This window comes from Acinonyx jubatus, chromosome B3 (genome assembly GCF_027475565.1).
Source record: "Acinonyx jubatus isolate Ajub_Pintada_27869175 chromosome B3, VMU_Ajub_asm_v1.0, whole genome shotgun sequence".
Lineage (NCBI taxonomy): Eukaryota > Metazoa > Chordata > Mammalia > Carnivora > Felidae > Acinonyx > Acinonyx jubatus.
Window position 1 is genome coordinate 109,188,109 of NC_069386.1, and position 26,000 is coordinate 109,214,108.

The following is a 26,000-nucleotide window of genomic DNA, read 5'->3' on the forward strand; positions in this document are numbered from 1 at the left end:
GTGAGAAAAATAAACCGCACTTCACGGAAGCCTCCATTAGCTGAGTTTTATGTTATGACAGCCCAAATGCCAAGACGTCAGTAGAACTTGGTGTGACACAGAGCCCAGATGTTGATGATGTCACTGGCCCCCGTGAACAGCTGTGCCTGAGACCAGCCCTTGGACTTTTCAGTTACGAGAGAAAGTAAGTTCTCTTTGTGCTTAACAGTTTAGGTTGGGTTTTCTGCTGCTCCAGATGGAAAGGCTCCTGAGACAACTATTCACAAAGAGCCAAGTGGACTGACTGAATGTTCACCTCCGCTCGGTCCCTCCACCAAATTTTAAGGCAAAAAGATGAGAAAATTAAAGGAAGGAAGGAAAGCAGAAGGGATGAAAGAAAAGGAAAGAATGACAAATCAACAGGAGGTCAGTATGCTTTTAGAGTTCCTTGCTCAGAAACCTGGGTCTTAGTTTCCCTCGCTCAGGGGGTTTTCTGCTGCTAGGGAACTGCCCCGACACCGTGTGAGCACCCTGACTGCAGTGAGGAGCGTGACTCGGTTTCCCATTCCAAGCAACCCGGTACCATATTTCTGGGGCTTTTCATTCTCCTTTACTCTTCCTTAGATGCGGCATGGCCCAAGCTAATTAATCCGTGTCCTGACCAAGCCGGTTGTTTCCCCAGGTTACCCTTAAATCCACGGGCCATAACCCTCCTGTACTTACTGATCTCCAGGGCTTTCATCACTTCTGAGAATGGACCGTTTAGTCCAATCTTGGTGCAGGCCAGCATTAATAGGCAATTGCCACAGGGAGACAATACAGGAAGAAAAATGGCTAAAAATATACAGTGAATCACAGAAAATTACATCTCTTAAAACCCACAGTGTATTCCTATTGCCATAGCAACCCCCTGGCTAGTGAAGACAGAGCTGATTTATCACAGGCTTTCCCCAGCACTCAATTCTGCCGGAAGCTCCTCCAGCCTGTGGTGCGAGACCCAGTGAGGAGAGGGAGGGGACATCACAAACCCAGGGTTTTCTCTCCTTTCTTTCCATCCCTTCCAGGGGTGTTGCTGTGGTGAGGAGACCTCAGTTCCTTCCACACAGCCCGTGTTTTCTCCCAGGCTGTTTTCTGAGATGAAGGTGACTGTTCTAACCTCTGACGAAATGTCCTGCATTCTGTCCACACTAATGCCTGTGACAGCAGAGGGTTGCTCCCTAGAGGGGTCAGTGTGCAAGGGGGACATGAGGAAGTTGCAGGTGCCACACCACTCTCAAGGATGACGAGAAAAGAGGCTTTTCTCTCTCCTCTCCTCTCCTCTCCTCTGCTCTCCTCTCCTTTCCTTTCCTGTTTCTCTCCACCTCCCTGACTCTTCTCTCTCCTCTATTTCCTTAGTGGGTTTATTGTGAAGTGGACTGGCCTCACATTGAGACCAGGAGGTGGGAGAAGGAGTCAAGCCTTGACTTACAAAATGAGTCTGGTGTATAGAAAGACAATGAAATGTATGTTCATAAGCCTTTTGTTACTCCATTGGAACTCTAAATGTCACTGGCATATACTGTGTGTTTTATCATAATATTAAAAAATGACATTCTTGTGTGTGACTTAAACTTCCACAATTTAGAGAAATATTCTGGGCCAGAGTTCTGGAGCATCTGCCCTCAAAAATAGCCCTGCCTGGACATGTCACAAGGACAAAAGGAGACAGCTGGAAGGAGCTCCCACTGGCCAAATCTGGGACCATTTGAACTTTGAAAAAAAAAGTAGTAGTGGTTTAAAATCTACGGAATAAAATAAGAAATATACGTCCATACTGATGTAAATGAATACATAAATGGTGGAAAAGAAAAAGCCCTTTCGTATGGTAAAATTTCAACTACTAAGCATGGACAAAATAACAGTGTTAGAAAATTCTCATTTGGCAACTTTCGTAGCAATAATTGATTCAGGCAAGAACTGGCAATGGATGTATAGAGGGTCAAAGTTTGATGAGAAACAGTATATTTATACAATCTCAAAGTGTCTCCTTATAAAATGCTTTTGATTTCAAAGGGAAAAATAATAGCTTGAGAGTGGAGAGGGTTGGCAGACCCCACCCGAATCAGGTATCAAAGTTAACATCACAAGGGGACAGATCAATATCCTGTATCTCCTGATGTGACGTGCTAAGGAGGACATAACATCACCTCTGTGGTATTCCTGCCAAACATGTACAACCCGAATCTTATTGTGAGGAAGCATCAGACAGTCTCCAAACGAGGGACAATCTATTCAATAAATGGCTTAGATTCTTCAAAATATCAGCATCGCGAATGACAAAGACTGAGGAAGTATCCTAACTGAAGGAACCTAAAGAGACATGACAATGGGTAATCTTGGATTGGCTTCTGGAGCAAAACAATTTTCTCTTTTGCTATAAAGAATATTGTGAGAAGAACTGACGACATTTGAAAAAGATACATAGTTTAGATAATAGTATTACATCAATATTATTTTCCTGATTTTGATAATGTATTGGGGTTAGGAAAGAAAATGTCTTCTTTTTTTTTTTTTTTTTTTTTTAGAAATGCATGCTTAAGTATTTAGGGATAAAGGGGCATCATATCTTCAAGTTATTTGCAGCTAGTTCAGAAAAAAGTATATAAAGAGAGAAAATGATAAGCAAATGAGATGAAGAGTATACAGGAATTCTTTGCACTTTTTGTAGTTTTCTGAAAAAAAAAAAAACAAAAAAACTTTGTGCTTTTCCGTAGCCTGAAACGAATTCAAAATAAAGTTTAAAAAAAATAGCCCCATCTGCATACGCAAAGTCCTTTTGAGTGAATTTTCTTCCCACTCGTTTCTTTCCCTCACTCTGATGCTACACCTTAGTATTTAGGTCCTCACGGCTCTCTGCGTTAAGCAAGAGAATCCAACCTTAGTGCAGGAGGCGGGGGTGTGTGTGAGAACGAAAAGACGCAGCTACCCCCTCAAGGGTGTCACAAAAGGCCAAACAGAAAGCTGGGATAAACGTATTTGTTGCAATGTCCAAATCAGACCGGTGAATGAAGTCAAAGTGTCCTTTTAGGTTTCTGAGGGAAGGGAGGGCATGTTCTCAGCAGGATGTACTGACTGACCCAGCTCAGTGAGGGCAGAGAGCCAACACTGTAAGAAAGCCCAGGACTGAGTTCATGTTCTTTCTCAATCCCTCCGTCCCTTCCAATCTCTGTCTCTGTTTCTGTTTCTGTCTCTGTCTCTCTGTCTCTCTCTGTCTCTGTCTCTCTCTCTCTCTCTCTCTCTCTCTCTCTCTCTCTCACACACACACACACACACACACCTCTTTCCTCTTTTTTCCTAGACTTTTTCCAGACACCCTGGCACCTGGTGAAAGGGCCTCTTCTATCAGAGACAAAACATTTCTCTGCAGAAGGGGGCACTTTCTTTCTCTGGAGCCACAGATGAAACTCAGGACTCAGCAGGAAACCTGCTAATTTCAGGCTCAGAAGGTGGTGAGGTGGGGAGGGACATGAGGCCAGTGCCCCATCCGCCTGCATTTGGTCTGGCCCATCCAGAGCCTTGTATCCAGGTGTGAGGACCAGGTATACAAGCTCCAAAGTGCTTACCCCATTGCCTACACAATGGTTACAATATGCAAAGATTCCGGAGGAAGGTCTGCCATACGTTACATTAAAATTCACTCCCCTACTTTCTCTAATAGCCGTTTACTTTAATTCACTCATCTCAATATCATGAGCTGCAGTGAAGCAGAAAGTGATTCTGCTATTTATAAATGATCCTGATCGAATAAAGTAATGTCTTGATTCCTTCCCAATGGTCTAGGGACGATATAACAAGAGAAGCCTAAGGGACTGCGGTGGGGGGTGGAATTCTCCTCTCCCAGGGAAGCAGGCATCTGTCCCACCCCCAGCTTTTAGAGCACTGCCTTATGGTTGGAGGGAGGCATAGGGAAAAATGGAGTCATTTTCAGTTCTGAATAGATGATATTTGTCTCAATTCACCAGCATCAGCCAGGTATGTGGCAGTACAAATCGAATGGGCACAAGGCTTCAGGCTGGACTGTGAAAAAGAAACTTTAAATATTAAAGAGCTGGTCAGCCCTTATCTGATCAGTTTGGAGTGCAAACAGACACTAAGTCTAAGCCCCCCCACCCCTTTTTAAAGTTTATTTATTTATTTTGAGAGAGAGAGTAAGCAGGGAAGGAACAGAGAGAAGTAGACAGTGAATCTCTGTTGTCAGCACAGAGCCCTACACGGGGCTTGAACTCACACACCGTGAGATTGCGACCTGAGCAGAAATCAAGAGTATGAGTTTAACTGACGGAGCCACCCAGGCGCCCCAAGTCTAAGCCCCCTTTAAAGAGGCCACGGTCTGTACATTTCTGCAGAGTAGACCTCCATGGCTTGGCCCAAGGTTGTGTGTAGATGACAATAGACGATGCAACTTCCTGCCCATGATGTGGCCCATTTGCCTGCATAGTATCCCACAGATGGCTTCATTTCAGATAAAGTGGCAAGGAACTGCCCAAGTGGCAGCATCTTTTTTATCAATCCAGTGGGAATCAGGCAATGAATGACTTGATATTAAGTGTGGGCCAGCCCAGCACTTGGACAAGCCTGTAAGAAACTATAGAATCAACAATCAGATGGGAGTAGGTGTGACCAAGAAACTCCCTGTGGCATCACAGTAGTTGTGAGGGGAGCAGTCAGGGTCTTTCCCTGAGTGAGTGGCTGATTTACACAGACCTCTAGAGCCCAAGACGGGCGAGGGATTTTAGCTTTTTCAAGGCCCCCATATGAAAAGAAATGATCAACTCTTACACGGTAAATTCACTATTTTCATGAGGCAACCTATGTCTTCTTTTCTTTTGCCAGTCTGAGGAAGCATATCAACATTTGCAGAACCAGTATTTGTAATTTCAGTGCAAAGGATCTCACAAAGATCTCAAAACCCATATAATGCAGGCTTGGGAAAGAATAACTATACTTAAGGAGTGAGGAATCTGCAAAAGGAGAAGCAGGTGCCTTGCTGGAACCCAGGGGTAAGTAAGCTCCATAGCAGAGGAAGGAGCTGGGCTGAAGAGCCCTCCTCCAGCACTGTGGGTGGGGGCCGTGGGGCAGGATCGGCGTCACTACCGTCTCCTGGGTGTGAGTTCTGCCAAAGATTCCATTTCCCACATGCCATCTGGTAATGGTCTCTTTTGGTTTATTGCTCAGAACCGGGGGAATCTCTTCTCGCTGGATGAGTCCACACTTGGGTCTTAGTGATTTGCAACGCCATAGTGTTCTGTTTCTTAATTACGCAAGAACCTCGTAACCCTTTTGTCTTCAGCAGATTTACTGTAGTAGGTTAAGATGGATGCACATTCTTTGCCTCACCTTCCATCCAGGGGCAGAGCCTATTTCCTTTTTCTTTGGAAAAGACTGACCCTGAGACTGGCTTTGACATATAGAATGCATTGGAAGTAACATTGTGTATCTTCTAAGGCTGGGCCTTAAAGACATCAGTAGCTTCCAATTTTGTCCTATTTGGAGACAGTTGCCATGTAAGAAGTCTGGCTATCCTGAGACTTCCATGTGGTGAGGAAGCCCAAGCTAACCATATGGAGAGAGAGAGGGGTCATGTAGAGAAGTGCTGAGGTGCCAGACATATGAATGTTCTGCTTAGACCTACTGCCCAGCCACCATGTAAAAGGAAGCCAAGTGCTTGCCCCTAGAAAATGGCTTGTAGAACAGAATAACTACCTGATACAGCCCTGTTTGCTGAGCCACAGAATCACAGGCAAATATGATGATTGGTTTAAGCCAGTAAGTTGTGGGGTGATTTATTATCTAGTTATTTACTGAAACATACATAATCAAAGCTAATGGAATTAGTGACCCATCTACCACCACCACATGGAAACAACAGGACCCATATGGATAAGGCTTCTTTATGTCATTCAAATGGCAAAATCTCCACTGAACTGGGAGAGGAGCCCAGAAAAACTCCAGAGTTCCAGCTGTGGTCTGCATGATGTCAGACAGAAATAATATTTTTCTGAGGGCAGTTCTTCTCTCTCATAGCCCCTTTTCTGTACTGTGCCCCTGTTTCTTACGCTAACATTCTTCTTAACACTACCCTACAGTAACCCCATTATCCAGGGGTGTGTTTGTTTTACCTTGACATGACTCCAGAGAACCCCATAATAATAACATTTGTAAACAATCTAGCTGTCCAACAATAAGGGATTGGGTAAATATACTTTATGGTACATCCATATAATTTTTACAAACCCTTGATTTTAATAAAACTGATGCTATAGAAGTGTATAATAGGCATAGAGAGGTATTTTCAATGTACGTTATAAAACAGTATAATTCCACTTAAAAATCGTATATAATATTCATTCATACATGCCTAGAAAAGGACATGAGGGTTTGTAGCAAGGTTGAGCAGGATATGGGGACTCTGTCCTTTATTTGAGTTTCCTGAAATAAGTATGTATATACCTTTCATAATCTAATAAAACAGCACAAGGAGTATTATTTAGGAGGTAGAAATGAAGATGGGATGGCAGGAAGTCGGCCAGGCCCCCGAGGGCAGTGGAATTGGGCTGAAATGATGTGACTTAGATTGAAATACCTGTGGTGTCTTGGGTCCCCCACTTGGTATTTGCTCTCCTGTGCACAGAACCTGCTTCAGCCTGCCAACAACATGACCTCTATTAATAGCAGCTGAGGTCTGGGCTCAAGCAGATTCTTAAGTGGAGTCGTCAGAATCATGGGTTATTGAGTGGCCTTGTCAGAACTTCATCAGCAAATGGTATTTGTTAAATACTGTATTGCCTTCATGAGTCAGGAAATAGGGCTCTCTTTCCCTTTATCACTCACAGTTGTGTTTCTCAGCAAGAGTAGGTCTCCCTTCCTAAAATGGCCCAGGACTTCATTTCCCTGAAGCCATATTACTTAGGCAGAATTTTCCAGGGAAGGGAAGTGTTGATTCAACCACAGAGCACCAAGCAAATGTGAAATGTGTGGTTGTTCCCTGGGACTTTTTGTCTGGCTCTCACTTCTCTTTCCTACATCCTGCCAGAACACACAGTAGCCAAATCTGTGTGCCTGTGTGCTATGGACATCTGTTGTCCGACATCTCCTTCTTTCTTCCTTTTTTTTTTCTTTTTTTTTTTGAGAGAAGGGGAGAGAGAGAAGGAGAGAGAGAGAATCCCAAGCAGGTTCCATGCTCAGCGCAGAGCTCGACTCTGGGCTCGATCTCACAACCGTGAGGTCATGACCTGAGCTGACATCAAGAGTCGGATGTTTATAGGGCGCCTGCGTGGCTCAGTCAGTTGAGTGTCTGACTTTGGCTCAGGTTATGACCTTGCGGTTCGTGGGTTTGAGTTCCACATGGGACTCGCTGCTGTCGGCCTGTCAGTGCAAGGGCCACTTTGGATCTTCTGTCCCTTCTCTCTCTGCCCCTCCCCTACTCACACTCTCTCACAGTCTCTCAAAAAATAAATAAAAGCATTAAAAAAAAAGGGGGGGGTCAGATGCTTAACTGACTGAGCCACCCAGGAGCCCCCAGATCTCAATTTTTCCTTTCAGTCATAATTCTCCCCCCGTGACTGTGGGGCTGTGTTCTCTACAACTCTGTAAAGACACAGTCCCTGCAGGAATCCCGCCTTCTCAAGCTGGCTCTGCCGGGCTGGCCTGGGCAGCACCGAGCTTCCTAGCTTCCAATTTTCTGGCTCCTGCTGGTGCTCAGAAGCCCAGCGTGAAACCATAGGAGGAATAAGGGAAGGATTGACCAGCAGGAGTGAGGCCCTGCAGGCCGAAAACCCTCAGAAGGCTTCTCTCTGTGTCCCCTCCTACCCCACCCCTGCTGCCTACGTCTCCATCCTGCCGGGAAGGGGATACAGCTCGTTATCTATTTGTTTTATAAAGTGCTGCCCTTGGTGTTCAAATCGCCTCAGGGCACAGAACGCACAATTTTAAAACGATTAAAAGATACAAAACAGAAGACTGGCAATGACCGATACCTTTTAAAATTCAGCAATAAAATGCCAATTTGAGGGGTCCTGGCTCACCCTGGGCTCTGCGGATCACTTGCAGGGGTGGAGGGGGGGGGCGCTCTGGCCATGGGAGGGGTAGGGAGTGATTTCTCTACAACCTCCATCTCAGCTGTTTGCTCACAGAGCCAGGACGCTCCAGCCACCTTCCCTCAGACTCTCCCATCCGAGCCTTGATGACTCAGCTCAGGCCGGCATCAACTTGCTTATTTTCTTCCTGTGCCTGCTGTGGGGGCTTGCCGGAGACCTGCAGTGTCTGACAAGGGACAGAGCGGCAGGCCTCCTCTTGGTGCGCGCCATGGGGGCCACCTTAGCTGTTGGTTTGTCACCGCCTGGGCCTAGCCAACAGTTGGCGACCAAATAATGTTAATGACAATATTAATAACTGATAATAGCTGAGCTTGACTAAGTCTTCTGTTGTCTGAAGACAGTCACGTTGGTTTCCTTGCTGAGGTTTCTCCAGCTTTGAAAGACATATTTAGAACTATGGGGGAGGAGGGGAGCCCGGGTGGCTGGTGGGTTAAGCGGCCAACTTCGCTCAGGTCATGATCTTGCTGTTCGTGGGTTCGAGCCCCACGTCTGGCTCTGTGCCGACAGCTCGGAGCCTGGAGCCTGCTTCAGATTCTGTGTCTCCCTCTCTGTCCCTCCCCCACTCACACTCTCAGTCTCTCTCATAAACAAAAATAAACATTAAAAAAAGTTTTGTGTGTGTTTTTTTTTTTTTTTTTTTTTTTTTTTTAAAGAGCTACAGGAGAGAGAACAAGGCTGACGCAACCACATTACTCAGTTGGAAGAGAACTTGGGAAAAAGAAAATTCCACATTGAAGTCATCTGAGCTTGAATGGAGGTCAAGGTGTGGCTGGGGCCCTGACCACAAGAAACAGAACTGCTGCTCATTGTAGACTTGTTTGCCTAAAGAATGAGCAATGAAAAAAAAAAAAAAAAAAAAAAAAGAATGAACAATGAGCCCAGACCTGGGGGATCCGAACAAGGATTCCCAACTTCTTTACTACCGGTATGGCCTTGGGCAAGTCACTTCACTTCTCTGGACTGGTTTCCAGACATGTAAGCAAAGAGATGGGCCTAAATAATCCCCTCTAAATGCTATATTATAGGCTTCTGATGCTCAGAACTCAAATAATCATTGGCAAAAATTTATTGACCACTTTCTCTCTGCCAGCTAACCTGTAGGGATCTCTCAGGACAAGAAACATTTTCCAATTTCTCAGTGTCCCACAGGTTATTCTTCGGTGGCTGCAGCCCAGCCACCTCTCCAGGGCCAGTGGGCAGAGGTGGTAGGGGGTGGGGGGGAGAGAAGCATCTTTTGACTCAATTACTCGTTTACTGATCACCTACCTTTCCTGCCTTCCAAGTTGGTGGTTGTCCCCAATGGCTGTTCCATTTGATCCCACATCGTGGGATTCCCCGAGCACCACCCACCTAGAGAGCGGCCCTGGCCTCTCTCTGGGCAGTAATACAGTTTCCTTCTCAGTCTCATACGGACCTCCTGCTATCTTTCATCCTGTGGAGCTGCATTCGCCTCTATGCCCCGGGTTTATTCAGCTGTGTTCTCCTCTGCTCTGCAGGCTCTCTGTCACAGGATGCTGTCACAGCACCGTCGAAATTCACTTTGCCTTTCCCTCTGCCCTATTCGCTGAGCAAGTGCATTCGGCATTTCGGCCATGGAAATTCTCCGGCCCCCTTCGCTCTTGCCTAAAATGGAAACCTCCGTGGCTTTGCAGAAAAATTCCACAGTCTCCCGCAATCCGAACTCAATGGCTATTTGTTGAGCACTTATGATCTGCTCGGTTGTTGTTATGTCCTCAAGGGGCTTATGATGTTGTGGGTGAAATGAAACAGACACATGGGACACAATGTGAAAACAGCAAAGCACAGTAGTGTCGTCAGTGTTATCACGAGGTGCCAAATGTGTGGTACTAGAAGACCATCTCTACCACTAGTGGGGGCTCCTGCCATGCGCCCACACCTTGCACACCTTGCCAACACCTCATGACAAACCTATGAGCCGGGTAGTATTGTCCGTGATCTACACATCAGCAAACTGAGTCACAGAGAATTTAATTAACTTACAGTCTCATGGACGATAAGACAACCTGGCTCTTTTCAACTCCAAAGTATGTGCATTTGTAATCTTAACTCCATGCTGAACCACTGATCTGTGAGCACCATGAACGGGGGGGAGGGGGGAGTCTCTAGGTGTTTTTGCTCATGACTATTTTCCAGAACCATTTTCTTAGTGCTTACCATAGTAAATGCTCAGTTAAAACAAACAAACAAACAAACAAACCCAAAACAACAACAATATATATATATATGCATGCTACACTTCTTCTGGACAGAAACATCTATAGGAAAAGCTAGACAAAACGGTCTGTTTTCTAGAGTCACGGTGGGAGGAATACTGAAGGGTTTGGAGGATTACCAAGTTCAAGCTCAGCCAACCCAGTAGACTAGGGATGGGCTTAATTAGAAGGCAGAGGGGGAATAGAAAAGGAGAGAAAATAAAACAAAAACAAAAGCCACAGCAATAACAACACACACAAACAACAGCGCTGCTCCTCTCTGAAGGTCTCTTTGAGACCTTCTAGCCATCCCTCGTCCTGCCCTGTTCCTCCTGTGCACACAGCCCCTCTCAATGCTGCTTTCATGCTGCGTATGTCTTGAGTCTCCCACACGGTGGGCCTCAGGAGGGCAGGCTCTGGTTTTACCCTGCGTTGTATCCCCTGTGGTGGGTTGGTTCCTCAGACCAAATGTTTGCTGAAATGAATTGAAATTAGGAAGTGTACCATGCCACCCAGCCTTCTTCTTTTGTTCTTTCTGTTTCTTATGTGATGCTCTTTGGGAAGTAGCAATGATATAGGAAGAAAGAACAGCGGAGAAACCCCTTGGTAGTTATAAGGAGAAACGATTGTGGTGCCATTTTTTTTTTTTTAAAGCCCTGGGTCTGATCTGTCCCAGATTGGATTCCCACTCTTAAAAGAAGGGGAAAAAAAAAGGAAAGAAATGAAGCTGTATCTCCCCATCGAGACAGCCTGGAGGGTCTGCCTCAAAGAGGATTGAGGGGGAAATGTTCAATTTTATTGATGTGTTCTGCTGGGTCCTTCTCTCCGGGACACTGTTTAGTGCACCGAGTGAAGTGGAAAATAAAGAGCAGGTGAGCAATCAGCTGTGAAAAGCTTTAATGGACCCAGTACCCCTTTGGGAATGAGGCAAGGCTCTTGCTGGCACTCAGGACCAACACTATTCCAGTTCAGTGGGCTTTGTTTTTGAAATGGGAATTTAACTCCCTCAGGTGGCCCCAGGATGGAGGAAGAGTACTGCCTTTGGCAACAGCGGCCCAGCGGCCCCTTTAAAGAGAACCAAGGCTGCCGTCCCAGAAGGAACCCCTTGGCTCATCAGGGACCTTTGGGAATTTTGAGCTTTCTGGGTGGGTCACATGACCCCGAGAACAAAGCGATGTTGTGACCACCTGGGCCTTCAAAGTAATGGAGCTGAGACCATCCTGGAGCGGAGGCTACCACGGGCTGGTGTGGATCCAGACCCAGGGGGCTTGGGACTCCTGCAGCATCTCAGCAGGAGCCCCGGGGTGGGCGGGCCTCTTTTAAGGTCTCTGGAGTGTTCTATGGAGAATGAGGCCTTGGATTTGGTCTAGGAGGCTGGGAAAGGAGGTCTCGCTCCGAATATCGAGGGGGAGAAGGATGACGAAGAGCAGGCCGTCTGTGTTTACCGTACTGCAGAGCCTGAGCTAAGTACCGTATATGTTAACGTGTGAGCGATACCTCCACTCCCTAACACTAACAAAAATTTGGTCTTTGCCGGTGAGCTTCTCTTCTCTCCTACCCTTTCAGGTCCTCCTGGCTACTGAGCTTCTGCAAAGGTAGGACTGGGGGAGTGGCTGTAGAGGGAGGACCAGGGAAGCAGGGGGAAAGGGAAGGGTTCTTCTTCCTGGGCCCCCCAAAGCTCTCCCTCATTGTGGAGGATGCCGGTACTGGGCAGAGCGTAGATGAAAATCTGAAAATGAAGTGGGAGAAACTTAGCACCGTCAACCTGTGTCGCAAATATGGGACGGGGAGGAATGAAGAACAGAAAAACAAAATCTGTGAGATGGGTGTTAGGGAGCGTTGCCAGATAAAATACAGGACACCAGTTTCATTTGAATTTCAGATAAACCGGTAATTTTTTTAGTGTAATGTATATGTTTTTTAGTATAAGTATGTCCCAAATATTGCATGGGAAATATTAGTGCTAAAAAAAGATTTGTTGTGTATCTGAAAATCAAATTAAACTGTGCATCCTTTTCTGTTACTTGTTTCGTTTTGTTTGGCTAGACTCGGTAAGTCAAATGCCGTTGGGAGAGTTTTGTGAGATTTCTAGTGGGGGCAGGGCAATTGGGCAGAAGAATAAAAGATATTTTATGAAAGGTTACGGTGGGTTATAGACTGGACCCTCTCTTATGATCTTTGAGTGATACTTCTGTGATCGGAAAGCAGTACGAATTACATTCGCCTCTAGGACTATCTTCTTCAAATGTAACTTCATGCAGAGACTGGATGGCGGGAGACCCTGGCTTAGGTCTGGGGCATACATATATTATCTCATATAATCTTTACCTTTGTGTAAGGTAGGCAGCACTGTTCTTGCTTTACAGATGAGGGAATTAAGGCTCAGAGGGGTTAAATAACTTGCCTAGGGTCACATAGTAGACCTTGTAAGTAGTAGAGCTGGATTCTAAGCCTAAGTTCATGTGACCTCCTGGGCTCTAAACCTAAAGCCTTAAGAGCCCACTTCAGACTGAATCTTTATTTCCCAGCTAAATGCCACTAGGATATGCATGTGTTTTGCAATACTTGAACATACATGACAAATGCAGGTGGAATGGACTCATGGATTTGTAGCATTTGCTTTTCAGTCGAGGAGACAGATATCTAGAGAAGATAAAGTTCACACAGGTAGTAGCAGAACTGAGACCAGAACCTGGACCCATAGAGGGCATGCAGGGAATGAGAGCTCCCGGGGGCAGCTGCAGAAAAGTGAAGCAGGTCCAGCTGACAGCCCCCTTGTTGTCAACCTCCTCCTGCCTCATCACCTCACCTGTCCCCCTCCCACATCCCACCCTCTTCCGGCATTGAGCCGTGTCCTGTTTCCACGTGTTCCGGCTCTGAGCCAGCTGTCATAATCCCTGCAAGGTGTTAGACGATAACAGCTTGGGGGAGGATCATAAAATGTTGGCCCAGTGGAGGACATTAGAGGTTACAGAAGTCTGCAAGGAGTGTGTGCTGGGACAGATATTGCAAGAGATGCCAGAGGGCCTGGGCACCAGGCAGCCTGGCAAGGTGGCATTTACCTTGGGGCATTCACTATGGTCCAGCACCTGGTCTGTTCCCAGCCCTGCTACTCCAGACGCTCCATTGTCTCATGCCCTCAGTTTGACTGGATGAGCGATGATCACTCATAGGAACAAAGCTCAGGGAGCAATACAAATAAAAAAGCCAATTTATTAATGTACAATAAGACATAAAGCTGGTGAAGTGACTGGAGCCCACTCAGTGCTTTGTCTCGCACAGAATGAGAAGCTGCATGAAGTCAAAGCAGCAACTGGCTGTTCAGGGCTTCTGAAATCAGTGCAGAGAGGGTGTCAGGCAGAGAAGCCCAGAATTTAACGGCATTGAGTGCTAAGGTCTGGGGCCACCACTTTTACCAGAAAGAAGTACCTGCCAGAACGGCTGGACGCATGCCCCCATCAAACTCGGCCTACTCACTCTCTTCTGGGCAGTGCTGGAATATGGCAGGCATCAGGCCAGGAGATAAACAGCATGCTCCAAAGAGTGTAGTGATTGCAGAGAGCTGAAGAAGGAATTCTTTTCCAATGTGTTTTGAAGCCAACGAGAGATGATGAAGCACCCCTGATCTAGCCCCAATCTGGCAACCTTGGGAGTAATTACCATCTCCAGGGCAAAAGGAAGAAGCAGTTGTCAGAAGCTGGAGAAGCCGGTAGTTGCAGCCCTGAGGGAGAGAGCAGTTCCACAGGATCCAAGGCCTCGGTATGGGAAGAAACACATCATTGCCAAAGCTATCCAGCAGGGAGGGAACTGAGGAAGAAATACTTGGGCTTCTCGCTCCTCCTGTCCTTTGATTCTGCTCGTGCCTCCCATTGGCTGAACCCAAGCAGAAGCCAGAGAGCTTGATACGATCTGTGGAGGCCAGCCTCTTGGGTCGCAATCTGTGCAGGCCAGCCTCTCGGGTCACAGAGCAATGTAGGGAAGAAGGAGAACAGCTCTAGATGGGCAGAGATCCCTGCTACATGGGCCTGCAAGCATTGTGCTTTTTCTTTCCCACACTTCCTTCCAGGCCACCCTGCTTCTGCTTGAGACCATCCAGAATAATCCCCTTCATCTGGTTACTCAGTGTTCTTCCAGCTGTGAGAGCTATTTTTTTCTCTTTCAGATGACTCTAGGTATCTCTGTTCTGATCAGGTAAATGATGGATTCATAAATGTAATCTTATAATCTTATTTTCTTTGTTTTCTCATGGTTTTAGGGCTAGGGCGGGCGCACCTCACAGGGGCTTCCATAAACCAACATAAGTCAGCCCCAGTAGGTAGAAGAATTAAGGGCAGAAAGAACTCAAGAGCCGGCCAGGGCTCTCTCAAGATGGCTGTCTTGCCATCACTTTACCAGGAGTGTTTGCATTTTAAAAAAGACTCTTAAATATACAAAATGTAAGGCCTGAAAGAAAGTCTCTCAAAAGGCAGCATTTCAGTTTAGTATTGGTTAAGTGCGGCGGGCTAAATAATGCCTCCCTCAAAGATGTGCACGTCCTAATCTGTGAATATGTTGCCTTCTGTGGAAAAAGGGTCTTTGCATGTATGATTAAATTAAAGGTTTTGAGATGTGGGGATTATCCTAGATTATCCAGATAGAGCCAATGTAATCGCAAGGGTCATTATAAGGGAGACAGAAGGGTCGGAAGCTGGGAGAGGAACTGTGACAACAGAAGCAGAGGTTGGATTGATGTATTTTGAAGATGAAAGAGAAGGGGCCATGAACCAAGACATCAGGAAGCCTCTAAAAGTTAGAAAAGGTGACAATTCTTGCCTACAGCCTCTAGAAGGAACATGGACTTTGATTTCAGCCCCACAACACCCATTTCAGACTTCCGACCTCCAAAACTGTAAGAGAATAAATTTGTGTTGTTTTAAGCTGCTAAATTGGCAGTAATTTGTAACAGCAATCATAGAAAATCAACACAGAGGATATCTTTGGGGCAGAGGCTCCTTTCCAACAACCTTTAATCACAGGCTATACCAAAACTTGCTTAGGATGGCATTTTTGCCAACCAATCTTGGGTCTTTGTACAGACACCAGTGGGCTGGAATCCTGAGTGTAAAAGCTACCCTGGTTAACTGTCCCATGACATGTGCAACTGATGTTAACATGGTTTCTGCCCTGATAAGCATATTCCCAGCCCTGTCCTTCACTGCTCACCAGACCAAGGTTGCTTGGGGTCCCCATCTCCAAGACTTTTGAGCCCAGAACTGCATTCCCAGAAAGTGAGAAAGGCAGGCAGAGGTGGTGAGGAGACCTCTCCAGGCAGGGATGGTGGACCAAAAAATTGAGGAGTGACACAAAGGACTTTGTTTTCCTCTTGTCGCTCTGTTTCAAAAATAGCCCAAGGAAATGGTTTTGAATCTGCTTTGAACTGAAATACTTGGGGGGAAAAAATCCATGGCGTGAACTTCAGGTCATTTAGCAGATTTCCTTAATTTTATTCTCCACCCCTGTAGTGACCCCAACAGGCTCTGGGAAAAGGTCCTTCTCTGTAAAGCTGTTTTCTTTCTTCTTCAATTAAGTCACACACACTAAATGGAAATGAAGAGGACATCGCTTAAAATGTGCCTTTAGGATGAAATGGAATATGAAAAGGCTCAAATCCATTTTAGAGACAGCCTCTTCTGTCAGAAATCAATACAGCCCATGCATTCTACAATGTGCCAGTTCATAAAGTAAAAACGGCTCGAACTCTCAATTTAACATTTTCAAAGCTGATATTAAATTCCAAGATTTTATATCTGCTGTTGCCCATTTAGGACCAAGTTATAAATCTGAAGTCTCTCCCCAGCTTACGCGTCTGACAGTGCTCGATAAAAACTTTTATAATCAAGTTCAAAAAAGAATCACAAATCTCCATCTTGTGATTTTTAGCTTACGACAATCTGCGTAAAAAACATCTCCCTGCCTTGATGTTTGTCAATATTTGTCATTTTAAGAAAGGGGTAAAATAGAAATGCTATGTAAACTCTTACCTCTTGGATGAAAATTATGGTTAGTAAAGGATTCAATGAATAAGACGTCTTCACAGAGGCATTTATACAGAATGACAAGGAAAAGCCAGATGGAAATTCCAGTGACAACCATGATTTGCTACCTATGGCATTCACAGTGAAACAGAAGACAGGCCATTATCTGGAAGTAAAAAAAAAAAAACCGCACCCCACAACAACAACTTTTCTTTGCTCATTAGCATTTATTCCAGTCCTGCAGGCCAGCCATGCACCCATCCTTCTAAATTATCCTTAGGCTAGAAATAAAGAGGCCGGTTTTATCCATAAGCCTGTTTTTGGTGATCTTCATTCTTCAGAGCCAGAAACAGAAAAAAAAATAATAATAATGAGAAAGATATTTTATTCAAGCAAGTTGGAGTCTGAGTGTTTTAAATTTTCCTATCTGTAAAGAGACTGGAAACAATACATATACACATATACATATGTAAACACCCACATACGCACAGAAACACATGGATAAATACATATTACTAAAATTAGGAAGATAAGCATGGGAATGGTAAACATCAAATTGAGGACAGTGGTCATCTCTGAAGAAGAGGGAGGGGGACATAATGAAGAAGACACACAGGAAACTTCAGGTGAATCTGCAATGTTTTACTTTTCAAACTGAATAGTTCACAGGTGCTCATTATAGTAATGTCTATGCCTTGGTTATATGCACATCTGCCAAATGTTATCATTAAAACAAATTTTTTTAAAAGATATTTTTAATGTTTATTTATTTTTGACAGAGAGAGAGAGACAGAGCATGAACAGGGGAGAGGCAGAGAGAGAGAGAGACACAGAATCAGAAGCAGGCTCTAGGCTCTGAGCTGTCCTCATAGAGCTCAATGCAGGGCTCAAACTCACAGAGTGCGAGATCATGACCTGAGCCAAAGTTGGATGCTCAACCAACTGAGCCACCCAGAGGCCCCTCATTAAAACAAGTTTTAAAGAAAGGTTAGGGTTGTGTGAGGTTCATTTCATGTGTCAACTTGACGGGGCAAAGGGAAGCCCAGATAGCTGGTAAAACATCATTTCTAGGTGTTTGTGAAGAGAGAGATTAGCATTTGAATTGGAGGACTGAAGAGACCCATTCTCACCAATGTGGTCAGGCTTAATCCAATCTGTTGGGTGTCTGAATGGAAGTAAAGGTGAAGGTGAAGGAGGAATTCTCTCTTCTACAAGACAGAATTGGAATGTTCCTCTTCTCCTGCCCTGGAACTTCAGAGATTCTGGTTCTCAGACCTTTGGGACTCTTGACTGAATTATACCACTGGCTTTCCTGGTTCTCTAGCTTGCAGACAACTTTTTGTGGGACACTGCCTCCATAATCATATGAGCCAGTTCCCATAATCTCTCTGTCTCTCTCTGTCTCTGTCGCTCTCTGTCTCTGTCTCTCTCTTTCCCTCCCTCCCTCCCTACCTATCTCATCTCCCATTGACTCTGTTTCTCTGTTGAACCCTGACTAATATAGGTTGGGTCATCAGAGAAATGGGGAAACGAGGGAACAGTTCAAATGTGATTCAAATTCAACACGGCTTTGTTACTCTGCCCAAGGTCTCTTTGCTAGTTCTACATTGGAGTGGGGACCGAGAGGTCATGTCAGTGACAGGAGAGGCTGGAAGTCCAAATGGTGTGCTGGATTATTTATTTATTTATTTATTTATTTATTTATTTAATGATTTGCTGGCTTATAGTGGCTTATGAAAGCTGACTTATTTTCAGGAATTTTACATGCCATCAGTTAAACACTTATTATTAAACATTAAATTACATAAGCTTGCAATTAAATAAATTATATTGAAAGCAGAGTAAAATAACTACTTAAAACATCACATCTTAACTATTTTACTACTCGGTACTATTATCTATGCTTTCGAAGTTGTTTCTATGTATTGTATCTGTATGGTGGAAATACTCTTCAATTCACACCTTTACAACTTTGCATTCAGTGACACCATGGAAACTAGGAGACTCTACTGATCAGGGCTCCTTGCTGCCCACCCATCCCCCATTTGAGAACCTGTTGTTAACATTTACCAGCATACCACTGGGTGGAACCCAACTTCTTCAGCAGTTTCTTGCCTCTAACTTCATTCTGAACATTCTGAATTCTCAATCACCAAGAAAAACTCACCCCTCTGCCAGGTTTGGATGACTTCTGCAAAACCAACTGGGTAGCTTCTTGAGGTATTAGGCAACTGGGTAGAATTTTCAAGAGAGAAACGGTCTTTTCTTTCTGTACATCCCCAGACCCCAAAGTATCAACTGTCAATGTCTCTCGTAGTCGCCCATCAAAGGTGCATTTGTCTGTTGGGATCATTCCAATACCAGATGTCACATTGTTGGGCCAGAGGCCTCTGTTTGGCTACCCCTGTTCTAATTCTCTTTCCTTTTTCAGTCCTGACTTGTCTTCAGCTGGTCTCGGGCCTTGATTTATGTAATATAAGGAACTGGCAAAGGGGCGGGGCACTGGCCAGCAGAAACCATGGGGTGTGTAGGCTTGAGCAGGTGGCCTGATGGCCAAATTCTCTGCTGGATTGAAGGCGTATCCTTTGGGCTGTGTCCCTGCTGCCAGTAGAGCCTGAGGCATCTGGAGTTTAGCAAGGAACCAACAGGGGCTGGTTGAAGAATGATCTCATCCTGTGCCTTCCTTCCCCGCCTGTCAGCGGCGCCTGGGCCTGGGGCTTCAGCCCCCTGAACACCAGCCAGAGTCAAAGAACAGTATTGGTTCTAAAGGGGGTGGAAGGAACTTGCTTACTATTCAGAGAAGTCAGAGATGCTGCTAAGTACAATCAAAAGTATAGGTTCTCTCTTGAAGTGGATCTTGACTTCTTCCCCATTCCTAGTTCCTCGCCAAGCCATTTCAAAAATCAGCTTCATGAGATATTAAAAAACACTCTAAGTATCCATTAATAGGGAACAGCTTAAGTAGGTAATATTCTGTCTTAAGAAGGAAAATTAAATGTCAATGAAAAATTACCTTTCCTTTTGAATATTGTATCATGTAAAACTTGTTAGAAATGTAACATTTAAAGGAAACGAACTGGGGCCCCTGGCCAGCTCAGGTAGTAGAGCAGGCAACTGTTGACCTTGGGGTTGTGAGTTTGAGGCCTACATTGGGTGTGGAGACTATTTAAAAATAAACTCTTAAAGAGCTATAAAAAATAAAGGAAACAAACTAAATGGTTATGTTGTAGGGATCACACAGCACATGAAAAATCTACCTTCTACTATTGAATCCTGTATTTAAAAAGAAAAACTGAATTGTTTTAGGTAGAACTAACTATATTCACTTGTGGTTTAGGATAAAATTTCCAGTGACTGCAAATAGGTTTAAAAAGTGCTGAAACACAAACAATTTACATGAAAGGGAAGGTAACACCCTCTAGAAAACTGACAGAGAACTCAAAAAGTGGCTCCGGGGAGAAAAGATCTTTAAAATCATAACGTGCAAGAGACATGGGAAGAATTCAAATGAATTATGTCATGCAATGTGAGTGTGGGGAAAAAGCCATATTCCTCCCTTAGAATGTTATTTTATACACTATATGATTTTAAAGATGTACGTGCAACCAAACCAACAGATGGTTTTAAGTTAAAAAACCATGTTTTAGGAGACCAATGGCACAAGGAAAAGGGCACAGCAGTGATTAAATCAGTATACAGATTCTTGGTATATAAAAACTATCTATAAATACAAATACATGTGATATACATAAATGTATATCAATCTGGAAGAAAAGGCACCAAAAACAATTAGTGGTTGTAATTGTATGTAAGATTACAAGTGACCTTTATTTTCTTCTTTATATATTTTTCTAGTTTCCAAACTTTACACAATGAATAGTCATGACTTTTAAAACAAAAAAGAATCTTATTTTAAAAGCAACATGAGGGTGCCTGGGTGGCTCAGTTGGTTAAGTGTCTGACTCTTGATCTCAGCTCAGTCTTGATCTCAGGGTTGTGAGTTCAAGCCCTGTATTGGGCTGTGTTGGACTCTGTACTGGGCATGGAGCCTACTTTAAAAAAAAAAAAAAAGATTTAAAAACAATATGATAGGGGCGCCTGGGTGGCTCAGTCGTTAAGCATCTCACTTTGGCACAGGTCATGATCTCACGGTTCGTGAATTCGAGCCCCACATCTGGTGAGTTCAAGTCCCCCTTTGGGTGAGCTCAAGCCCTGCTTCCAGTGAGCCCCACTTCTCTCTCTCTCTCTCTCTGCCTCTTGCTCACTTGTGCCCTCTCTTAAATACATACATACATACATACGTACATACAATAGATAAGACATCTGCCTGGAGCCCTTGTCTCCAGCTGTGCACTCATGGATCGTCCTTAGTAGTGTGGAGTAGAAATGAAATTATTAATAGCTAACTTTCACTGAGTATGAATCGTGTTCCCAGCAATGTACGGAGTACTTTGGATTATTTTATGTAATCGCCACCCCAGTCCCGCGAAGTTGGGATGTATACTCTGATTTGATAGATGAGGAAATTTAGGATCAGAGGGGATTAGTTCTTTGCCTAAATCATACAACTAGTGAGTGGCGGCGCTGACATTTAAGCCCAGGCAGACTGACTCCAGAAGCCACACTTTCAGCTTTGGCTCTTTGCCGTGCTGCCTCCCACCACTCCAGGATTCCAGAAGCTAAGTGGTCAGCACATGGGGAAATTCCTAGCCAAGTGTCCTGAGTATTTGTTTTCAGCCTCAAACTTCAAGGAGCTGTAAATTTTAATGGAGTCAAGCCAGTTCCTTACCTGGGATTGTAACGTTGGGGTGAATAAAAGTTTGAGATGAGTTTGTTGGGTAACATGTTTTCACCTACTTTAGGGGCAAAAAGACTTCCCAAGGAATGGGACAAAAGGATGCACTGCTTTTCAATGGGGTCTTCGAGGATGCTTCTGGGGCTACTCAGGTAGCAAGGAAGAGATGTAGATTATGAGGGCTGAGCAGACCAGGGATGGAGCACCACTTTGGGCACTCTAAGTAGTCACGGGCAGCAGAGTCAGAGAAGCCAGTGGAGGCTGTGAGAGGGACCAAAGACTAGCTCCATTCAGCAGAAGAAAAGGGATTGGCACTACTGGGCACACACAGTGTGCTGGGCATTCACGTTTGCTCTTCCATTCTATCCACCCCACAAGCCCATTTATGTCATTATCTCCACTTGACCATGGAAGGAGGGGAGGCTCAGAGAGATGGACCCATCTGAGTGATTGAGCAAAAAAGGCCAAGATTTGAATTCTTGTCTTCCTGGCTCCAAAGGGTTTCTGTTCTTGTCAGTCAGTGCCCGGCAGGAGATACTCTAATGGAGTAATTGAGGAGAGTTTAGCAAAAGGGCCCCTGACAAAGGTGTGGGCAAGTGATTGTGTTCAGAACATGCGACCCCAAAATACAGCACCTTGGCAGATTGAATATTTTAGGCTGACGGAGTTTGAGGAAACAGGAGAAGGAGGAAGGTTGCTTTGACCGCCCCTGGGCCCTTGCCCTTCTTCTCTAAAACAGGTCATAAAACCCCCATGTGAAAGGTACCCTACCTGTACCAGGAGGAAGGAAGACATTCTTATCATTATAGGCCAGGGGATTGGGGCTGAGAAATCTGTGGAAACAAACCTTGTTAAATTAACCCTTATCTTCCTCGTGATTTCTTCACCATTTACTACCCCTAGCCTAAGGATTTGTCTTGTCAAATCCTTACAAATTTACTGCTTCTTTGTCTGAAAGGTATAAAGCTTCGTGTTCTGTTCACTTCTTCAGGTCTCTATCTCCTGCGAAGGCTTCCAAGTGCATGTAAAAATTTAATAAAAGTTGCATAATTTTGGAGGGGCCTGGGTGGCTCAGTGAGTCAAGCGTACAACTCTTAATCTCAGCTCATGTCTTGATCTCAGGGTCATGAGTTCAAGCCCCGCATTGGGCTCTGCACTGGGTGTGAAGCATACTTGAAAAAGTTTTTGTATGATTTTTCCTGTCAATCTGTCTTTTGTCAGTTTAATTTTCAGACCCATCCTGGGACCCTATCATTTATCCATAAAAGGCATGGAATCCTGACACGTGCTGCAACATGGATTCCAAGTGAAAACATCATGCTAAGTGAAAGAAGCCAGATGCAAAAGGACAAATACTATAGGATTCTACTTACCTGAAATACGTAGAACAGACACATTTATAGACACAGTAAGTAGAGAAGAGGTTTCCAGGGCTGAGAGGACGGTGAATGGGGAACTATTGTTTAATTTATTGTTTAACAGGTACAGAATTTCAGTTGCGGACGACGAAAAAGTTCTGGAAATGGATAGGGGTGAGGGTTGCACAATAGTGTGAATGTACTTAATGTCACCGAATTGTGCACTTAAAAATGATTAAAATGGTGGGGTGCCTGGGTGGCTCAGCTGGTTAATTGTCTGACTTCGCCTCAGGTCATGATCTCATGGCTTGTGGGTTTGAGCCCCGCGTCAGGCTCCAGCTTGGAGCCTGGAACCTGCTTTGGATTCTGTGTCCCTTTCTCTCTCTGCCCCTCCCCCACTCATGCTCTGTCTGTCTGTCTCTCTCTCAAAAACAAACATTAAAAAAATTTTTTTTAAATAATTAAAATGGTTAACATTTTATGCTATGTATATTTTATGTCCCCTTTCCCCCAACACACAAGCCTTCCCACTGCCCAAATCAGAACTCGCTTTAAGAGGATGCAGATTGCCAGAACTCTCAGGTTTTCATTGTGGGGTTTAATGGCTCTTTGAACTACCTCATCATCCACTTTTTTTTTTTTTTTTTAACCAACAGAAAAACAAAATTCCCTAGCCTGACTCTAAATTTTTCACTGGGGCCCTCTAAGCCTGATGGCTTTTCTGGTAACACAGTTTTTAAAAAAATGCTTATTTATTTTTGAGAGAGAGAGAAAGAAAAAGAGAAGGAACTAGCAGGGGAGGGGCAGAGAGAGAGGGGGACAGAGAATCTGAAACAGGCTCTGTGATGATAGCAGAGAGCCCCGTACAGGGCTCGAACTCACAAAACTTCAAGATCACGACCTGAGCTGAAGTCAAGCACTCAACCAACTGAGCCACCTACGCACCCCTCTGACAGTGCAGTTTTGTGGACTGATGGCTCTGGGGAAGGGATGAATCCTATTTTATTTTCCTTTTTGGTACTGAGACCCCCCACCCCACCCCACCTCAGAACGGCTGCCAGCAGCCATCTGTCCCTGTTGCTGGGGTTGAAGGGAGAGTGGCTCTGAGTGCCTGCCTGGGGACAATTCAGGGCCTCAAGAGGTTCCCAAAGAAACTGTTCTAAGGTTATTCATTTGATGGGAAGACACTGGTGAGACAAGGAATGAGTTTTGGTGGGGTTGAGCCCGAGGCCCGCGTGGAGAAATGGCCTGGGAATGGATTTTGACAGATCTCACCCAGTGGGTGGCTGAAGGGGTGAAGGAAGCTCTGTAACAAACCCAAAGCTCGTTGATGTACCCCCAGCTGCAAGGGTGGGGTTGGGGGCAGGCTGGGGAGCCCCCAGACCTTTATGGACTGAGTAGGCTTCCTGGACCACTGGTTTAATGTTGGGTTGTCACCATTTTGAAAGTCTTCATACATATATATTTTTTTTAACAAGGGGCATCACACTCTTCTTTTGCATGGGGACCTGCACACTGTGTAGCCGGTCCCATCTGTAGGGTATTAGAGGGAGAAATTCCACCTGAAGGCAATGGGCCAAAGGATCAGGTGGGAAGGGACCGGGACCTCCAAGTTGTAGGTCCAGCGACAGCAAGCAGGTGTAGCAGGTGCACAGGAGACAGAATCCCACTTCTCCACCAGTCTCTTTTATGAGAAAGCTCTCCAGGCAAACCCCAGACTCTGGGGCAGGAGGGGGAGGGGTGGGGGGTGGTGAGACCAGTATCTGCCTGTGCAGGTCTACCTTGTTTTCTCTTTTGCTTTGTCCTTGGGTGTCATTCAGTCCTAGCCTGGCCCTGTGTCTATTATTCATGGTTAGCATTTTCATACCTAATATTTCTACGTGTTCTTTACACTTTTTTTTTTAATTTTTCAATGTTTATTTTATTTTTGAGAGAGAGACAGAGTATGAGCAAGGGAGGGGCAGAGAGAGAGTGAGACACAGAATCTGAAGCAGGCTCCAAGCTGCCAGCACAGAGCCTGACACGGGGCTCAAACCCACGAACTGCGAGATCATGACCTGAGCCAAAGTCGGATGCTCAACCGACTGAGCCACCCAGGGGCCCCATTCTTTACACTTCTTGCTTCATCCTGCGTATCTTTTGTCTCTTTATTTCTACTTGAGGCTTGTTTTAGATTCTTGGTCTGTTTGTCCCTGTTCAAATCCTTCTGCTTCAAATCACACGGGTGGCTTGTGTGGTTTGCTGTTGTTCTTCTGAAGGAGTAACAGCGCTCCAGGTAGGAAGCACACATTCCCCAGAAGCGCTGCTGGCTCTGTCCTGTACTGTGTGCCGGAGAGTGCACAAGGCAAGGCCCTGGTGTGAGCCACCTCCCCAGGGGCTTCTCAAGCCTTGTTGCTATAGTCATTGTTGTTGTGTTGGTTCCCGGAATCCCAGTTTCCCTCTGTAGTTCTTCCAGCAGAAATTTGGGAAAGGGAGCCAGTGGCCCTGCTGGTCTGCCAACGTGGCAGATACTGGAAGTCTCTGGCTCACGGCTATTTCTTGCGTAACCCATCCACACAGTATTCTCCCTCCCTTGTAGATGGGTGAAACCTATTCTATCGTAAGTTGCTAGGTATGAGCGTTTCTCCATTTTAATCGGTCCGCTTCAATTCATTTACAAAGGGCCGATCTATTGCTACTGCCATTTAAACAAGATCCTGATAGTGGAGGCTTATATGCAAGGTACGTGTGAGGAGAATGCTATCGTTCCTGAATTCTGATTGGGGGAATTTTCTTGCAGTATCATTGGCCAAAGGTCAGGCAGTTATGCAGGAACATGTTCTCACTTTTTGGAGAAGGTATTTAGGGATGAAATATTATGATGCTATAATTTATTTTAAAATACGTAAGCATTTTGGGGTACCTGGGTGGCTCGGTCGGTTAAGTGTCTGACTCTTGATTTTGGCTCAGGTTATGATCTCACCATTCGTGAGTTCGAGCCCTGTGTGGGGCTCTGAGCTGTCAGGGCTCTGGGCTGACAGCTGAGAGCCGGTTTAGGATTCTTTATCTCCTTTCTCTGCCCTTCCCCTTCTCTCTCAAAATAAATAAATAAACTTAAAAATAAATAAATAAAATACTTCAGCATTTTTAAAAACGTTTATTTATTTTGAAAGAGAGAAAGAGAGAGATGTGGGAGGAGCAGAGAGAGAGGGAGAGAGAGAGAGAGAAAATTCCAAGTAGGCTCCACACTGTCATCACAGAGCCCAATGCGGGGCTCGAACCTACAAACTGTGAGGTGACCTGAGCCGAAACCAAGAGTTGGATGCTTAACGAACTGAGCCATCTAGGTGCCCAATACTTCAGCATTAAAAAAAAAAAAGGAATTTATAAAATGAGAATTGTTAGTCCCTAAATTTACATTCATAAGACCATAGGTTGCAGGAATCATTCTTGTCGGGAAGTATTGTTTCTCTTTTATACTGCACATAATCTGCCTCACATTGTATATAATCATGTTATTTGTTCTA

General features: G+C 44.9%; 1 long non-coding RNA gene across 6 annotated transcripts in view; it reads left to right on the forward strand.

Moving 5' to 3' along the window:
- Positions 1-11,030: 11,030 nt before the first annotated feature.
- Positions 11,031-26,000, forward strand: part of LOC113601339 (uncharacterized) — a 72,254-nt gene continuing 57,284 nt past the window's right edge. Inside the window, exons 1-2 of one of the 6 annotated variants that reach the window (XR_008299465.1) lie at positions 11,031-11,922; positions 22,358-22,544. This is a non-coding gene — a long non-coding RNA (uncharacterized LOC113601339). The remainder of the gene's footprint in view (positions 11,923-22,357; positions 22,545-26,000) is intronic. The other 5 variants (XR_008299466.1, XR_008299460.1, XR_008299464.1 and 2 more) reach the window with 5 other exon arrangements.